This window comes from Sinocyclocheilus grahami, unplaced genomic scaffold, assembly GCF_001515645.1.
Source record: "Sinocyclocheilus grahami isolate Dianchi unplaced genomic scaffold, SAMN03320097.WGS_v1.1 scaffold314.1, whole genome shotgun sequence".
Classification (NCBI taxonomy): Eukaryota; Metazoa; Chordata; class Actinopteri; order Cypriniformes; family Cyprinidae; genus Sinocyclocheilus; species Sinocyclocheilus grahami.
In genome coordinates, this window is record NW_015505493.1 from 1,016,642 (window position 1) to 1,023,520 (window position 6,879).

The following is a 6,879-nucleotide window of genomic DNA, read 5'->3' on the forward strand; positions in this document are numbered from 1 at the left end:
AGGTATGTTGCATCTTTGTTTGGACTTTGATTAAAATGCAATGGTTGCCTCTAGTTTCGAATTGTACAAATGTGTGTTTGTGTGTGTATTTTGAATGACCGTATATATATATATATATATATGGGTGCATCTCAATCAGCTCCCTTGTTCAGGAGTCAGGGCACTGATCCGGGAGTTGGCCATTTTAAGGGAATGTTCGCTCCCTGAAAAATCCCACAATGCACCGCAAAAACTAGGGAGCATCGGCACTCACTATGCTCCCTTACCGGAAATAACATCACATTTCTGAAGCGTGAAACATAAACCACACGAGTCAATTCGATAAATATAATGACACGCGATAGAAAATTTGAAAAGACAGACCGTTTTTAGTATATTTCAACATAAACACACATCGCTTGACAGGTAATGAACACATCTAATTATCATTTATAATTAATATTCGGCTAAAATGTTGTATGAACATTTAACGGAACGATGTGTTTTAAAGAGAATTAAAAAATAATATAAAAATTTGATTGGTTCTGCCTGTTGTTTATTAATTCCAGTGATGACGTTCTACTATGTTGTCCGGTGACGTTGTACGTAGTCATGTCACTGGAATTCGAGTGACCGAATTAGTGTACACGATATAATGATTCACGAGCTCGGGAGCTAGGGAGCTGATTGAGACACACCCTATATACATATTTATATATACTGTATAAATATATATATATATATATATATATATATATAAAAAACTGACACAATTTTCATAATTTCGGCTCTCTATGCCACCAGAACAGAATTAAATCTGGAACTCATGGACATCATCAGAGACTGGGTTTCCTCCTTTGTGATGTTTTGCCAGGCCTTTACTGCAGCTGACTTCAGTTGTTGTTTGTTTGTGGGTCTTTCTGCCTTTAGTTTTGTCATCAGCAAGTGAAATGCATGTTCAATCAGGTTGAGATAATGGAATCGACTTGGCCATTGCAGAATATAATCGACTTGGCCATTGCTTTTTTTTACCTTCAAAAACTCCTGGGTTGCTTTTGCTGTATGTTTTGGGTCACCGTCCATTTGTACTATGAAGCACTGTCCAATCAACTTTGCTCCATTTCACTGTATCTGGGCAGAGTATATCCCTATACACTTCAGAATTCTTCCGGCTGCTTCTGTCCTGTGTCACAACATCACTAAACCCCAGTAACCCAGTGCCACTGGAAGCCATGCATGCTCATGCAATCACACTGCTCCACCATGTTTCACAGATGTTGTTGTGTGCTTTGGATCATGAGCTGTTCCAAGCTTTATCCATACTTTTTTCTTCCCGTCATTCTGGTACAGGTTGATCTTAATTTCAGCCGTCAAAATAATGCTTTTCCAGAAGTGGTCTGGCTTTTTTAGATGTTTTTTAAAGTCTAATCTGGCCTTGTTTGCACCTTGTGGTGAACCCCATGCTCATGCAATCACACTGCTCCACCATGTTTCACAGATGTTGTTGTGTGCTTTGGATCATGAGCTGTTCCAAGCTTTATCCATACTTTTTTCTTCCCGTCATTCTGGTACAGGTTGATCTTAATTTCAGCCGTCAAAATAATGCTTTTCCAGAAGTGGTCTGGCTTTTTTAGATGTTTTTTAAAGTCTAATCTGGCCTTGTTTGCACCTTGTGGTGAACCCTCTATATTTGCTCTCGTGAAATCTTCTGTTGATTGTAGACGTTGACAGTGACAAGGCTACCTCCTGGAGAGTGTTCTTCTCCTGGCTGGATGTTGTGAAAGGGTTTTTCTTTACCATGGAGAGGATCCTCCGATCATCCACCACTGTTGTCCTCTGTGGACGTCCAGGCCTTTTTATGTTGCTGAGCTCACCAGTGCGTTCTTTTTTTCTCAGAATGTAATAAACTGTTGATTTGGCCACTCTTAATGTTCATGCTATCTCTCTGATGGATTTGTTTTGTTTTTGAAGCCTAACAATTTTCTGTTTCACTTGTATGGAGAGATCCTTTGACTCCATGTGGGTTTACAGCAACAGCTTCCAAATGCAAATGGCACACTTAGAATCAACTTCAGACCTTTTACCTGCTTAATTGATGTAGAAATAATGAAAGAATAGCCCATATATATATATATATATATATATAGTAGCCTAGGTATATATTACAAATAATTTGAATGAAAATGTCATAAATACGTAAAACATGTCATAAAAAGGTCAAATTATGTAATATTTTAAGACACGTATTGACCGTGACGCACATCCATGAGGGGACATCCACATCCTCTCTATGATATAATTTCCTGTTTCCTGTCATGATGTTTTTCCCCTGTATGTGTCTGCATGGTTGGACCACATGACTTGATGTGATTTGGCAGCTTTTTAAATATCTAAGTAAGCAGTAAGCAAAGTGATGAGTGATCTAGCAATGTATGGTTTATCAATGAATGATTTTCATTGATAAATCATATTATGCTAGATCACTCATGTAAAAAGCAGCATGTTACTTTTTATTTATAATATTAAAAGTAATGCATCGTAAATCTATAAAAAATAAATCTAATAAAAAATTGTATGAACAAAAACAAGCATATAAATAAGCAGTAAAACATTTTGTGTGTGTGTGTGTGTTTAGGTGTATATATATCTATGTCACCTTGACATTTATGAGCCTCACAAAAAAATTATTTTAATACAAAAATGTAAATATTCTCATCATATAAAAGGTTAAAGATAAGTTAAAAATGTGTCATTGACCCATATTCCTTCTGGCATTTCCTTTCTATTCCATTAGACTATTTTAAATGCCTTGAAATTTAAATCATATTGTTTTTATATGATGCTATTAAAATCTAAAAATGCCTTTATAAAAATCTAAATACACAATTAGAATATTACTCAAAATAGAAGAAGTTAAGTGATGCTGTATCGGGAGGTTGCTGAGTTCCACTACCATGGGGGTCATACGTGATGCCATGTGGGCAGGTGTGATGTGTGTGGCTTTGGGCGGGACAAGAATGGCCATTGCCTGTCACATCAAACGAGACTTCGATCCTCCTCCCTTTCCAGGTAGGGCCTAAATTAAGGCAACCCGATCTGTGTGGAACTCGCCTCTACTGAATAGTCCTTCAAAGCAGCAGGCCTCTCTTCCATCCAAGGCCTTTGTAATGGAATCCACCGCTGTTATTTTGCCTCTTGTATTTTCAGGCAGGGCTATTATTGTTCTCGGCCCCGGATGTGTTACCCAGACAGAATTCCCATGTCCTGCTCTTCATTTTGCGCAAACATTGTTATCGGTGTACTCAGACCAACAGATCAAGCGTCACAAACAGAAAAAAGATGGTGAAAGAGGCAGTTTGTGATTCTGATATGTTGAGAAAGGTAATGGTAAAGTGATAAAGGGGTGCCAGAGGAGGTATTTTTAGAAGTGGACAAAATTGGCAGTCATCTTTGGGGATTACAGGGCCACAGGCCTGACAAGCCGACTGAACCTTGATCTCTCACTCTCTCAATTTACTAAAGAACAGCTGACCACCCCCTCTCCTGGAGGGGAGACTATTTTAAATGCCTTGAAATTCAAATCCTATTGTTTTATATGATTTTATATGATGCTTGCACACACTCAAGCTCGGCCTCAAATGCAGGGCTCCGGCCCAAATGTGTTTGTGAGATGGCTTGTGCCTCTCATCACCATGGGACTGCACGTTCCCTTGCTAATTACTTGCTTGAATTGGCACACAGAGGCCCTGTTAATGACATGTAACCTGATCCCAAAAACCTGAGACGCTCCACAGAAGGTGCAGGCTGTATATGGAGCAAGGGATTACAGAGGGTGGTGGCAGTGGCAGTGGCAGTGGCAGTGGCAGTGGCAGTGGGGGGGGGGGAGGTGACCGGAGAGTAACACAGTGTGACACACTAAACCAACTGTGCAAATGCAGTTCTGTCTGTAATTCTATAGACCATTCTGTGCCCCGTGACGGTGGGGGGAAGATCGGTGCTGGTCACAGTTGTGGTGGATGAAGTTATTTGGTGGTGATAGGTGGGTAAGGCGCTATGGCAGAGGGCCCTCGGTTGCAGCTGTGTTCATTAACTATAGTCTAAGAATAATAATTAGTGCTTTTGTTGTAGCAGTGGTATGCTAATGACATGCTGGGCTGTAGTTACTGCAGAGAGAGGGCCCTAAACATCAACTGCACATGATGTTGCGTCAAGGAAGCTTGGCTAAAAAAAAAAAAAAAATGTACAAGAGGTGATTAACAGCCCCTAAACAAAACTAGAGCCTGGTTATTACTACCAGGAATAGTCGGCCTCTTCCACAGCTTATATAGCTAAAATTTGGTCTAGCCTTACTGTACAGTAATATGGTTTATCAATGAGCAATCATAGTCAAGGTTGGTAACAGTTTACAATATACAGTGGGGAAAAAAAGTATTTAGTCAGCCACCAATTGTGCAAGTTCTCCCACTTAAAAAGATGAGAGAGGCCTGTAATTTTCATCATAGGTATACCTCAACTATGAGAGGTTGTATTCATTAAAATGTGTTTATGCCACAGCTAACATGAAATAACGACCAAAACTTTTAACAGCATTATTTGTTTTTATTTATTTTGAAATGTTATAAATTAACATTCGCTATTATTATTACTTTGCATATTTTACAAAGCAAGACAGGGAACATCCAACAATGTAAGAGACATCCACCAATGAATACAAATAAAAAATTTAAAAAAGAACACAAGGAGCAACAACTGAGACAAATAGGAAACAGATCAAACATCAAAGAAGAATAAACTACAATAATAAATCACGACATGCTTTTTTAAATATATAAAGCTCTAGAATATTTTCACAAGCTCAAATAGAAATATATTAAAGGAGGAATTACATTTTTTTCCCATTTGAATGTATGCTTATGATATACTCAGCAATAAAACAAAGTTGACAACATCAGAGAAACTGGAAATATTATTATTGGTTAATAGTAATTTGGTTAATAGTAACTTAAAACATCTAATGTATTATGAACAAGCATGAACTATAACCCTAAATGTTGATGTTCATTTTTAGGTCATACTTAATGATACCTAATTAATTAACTAACACTAATGAATGGAACTTTATTGTAAAATGTTGCCTCAAGGTTTAATATAGTCCAAAACAGGCTCAATCAGAGCCCAGAATCATCTGAGGCTAAAATGAAAAGTAGAGCAGAAAAGTAGATACAGCACTATTCAGATAATATGAATCCTGTTCTAGGGGGGAAAAGCCTTTGAAAGGCAGCCTTAGATCATCACATTCATTATCGAAACTGAGTGTAAAACACATGCAGAAATTATCTGGGTATTCAAAACCTCTTTTAATCACTATGGGGCAGAATTCATTATCAGTGTGAAGAAACAGTTTCACACCCCCACTGAACTACCAGCATTCATTTTCACCTCTGGCTTGGAGAGAGCAAGACACCTGCGGTGGTTAAAAAAAAATAATAAAATAAAATAAATTCTCCATATTCCAAAAAGGTGAGAGACTGAGAAAGATAAAAGGTTAAGGTTTGTCTTTGTTGGAACAGGCATGGGAGGTTACAATGAAAATCATGACAAATACAGTCCAGAATGCTGTATCTTCTCATCCACAATGACCACTATTTACAAGGAGAAAATGTTGTATATTTGCTGCTTATCTCTTCCTGTACATTTGCACATCAATATTTAGTGTAAATTGATTAGTCAAAGATGGTCTTACAGTAAACTGTTGATCACATATGGCACACACTCATACACACTAATATGTATAATGCCTATGCCCTCCAAGCTGATTCTCATCTACGTAAGATATTTATCACACAGCTACTTACTTTTCAGCGACAGTCTTTACAGAAGGGACGTGATAAGTCTGCAACTTTCTGAGGGATAAGCGCCATCCATTGGTCAGAGTCCTGAAATGCCATTTTCACCCCTGAAAGCCAGAGAATTTATTGTGTTAAAAATAATTCAGAAGCACTGTGTGTTCAAATACAAGGACATCTTCAGCTCAGCCATTGTACTCCTCAATAAAACTCAAAATCAATCTTTAAGCAAACACATGTCATGTAGCTGTAAATCCATCAAAAGATCCTGATGCTGCACAACAATTCCTCGGCTGAGGCAGCCACACTTGCAAGGCCTTGAGAAAAGATTTCCAGAGTCAAGGCCTAGCCAGGGTGTTTTGTCGTGCAGCGCTTTTGAATCTGCAGACCTCCCATGGGTGCCAGCAGTAAGTCAGTGACCGGACGGCTGTAAATAAAGCCAGAGAGTTTTGGGTAACTCCCTCGAGGCTCCCTCTTTTCCTGTGCCACTCGCTTCAGAAGGGCAATATTATTCTGTCCCCAGGTCTGAAGAATGATTCCATTGTACTAGAGGTAGAATGCGGCCTTCCTCCGAGCCCACTTTACTGCCGCCGCTCTTTATTTAAACAGCACCGCCTTTATCTGCCCTCCACTGTACGTGCTCCTGCTGTCACTCGCCGGGCTCGGCCGGCTTTTGGTAGACAGGCCCCGATAAGGGTGGTGCTCTATGCAAACATGTCCCAGCAATGAGACTGGGTGACCAGCAGGAAGCGTCAACAAAGAACGAGGTATTAAAAGCTCTCGACAAGTTTGATTGTTTCCCATCGTGATAACCGTAAATGTACTATGCTTTAAAACAGCTGATATCCTGTACGTGCCTTTCATTGTTTGGCATTTAAGACCACCAGGGAACAATTTATTAATAATAATTAAGAATTCTGCATCCGTTCTGTATAAACACAGGGTAAATAGTGCAATAGTGCTTAAGTTATTTGAAAGCTGCGTTGCAGGTTTGTCAGCCACGGACGGTGCACGACAACAATGTGTTCCTGAATGCCGATGCATTTGTGCCTTG

The 6,879-nt window shown here is 39.1% G+C and overlaps 1 long non-coding RNA gene across 1 annotated transcript; it reads right to left on the bottom strand.

Moving 5' to 3' along the window:
- Positions 1-5,317: 5,317 nt before the first annotated feature.
- LOC107601916 (uncharacterized) lies at positions 5,318-5,928 on the bottom strand. The gene is made up of 2 exons (XR_001610985.1): positions 5,835-5,928; positions 5,318-5,443 (listed from the first exon to the last, which is right to left on the bottom strand). It is a non-coding gene; the product is annotated as an uncharacterized lncRNA (long non-coding RNA).
- Positions 5,929-6,879: the final 951 nt, after the last annotated feature.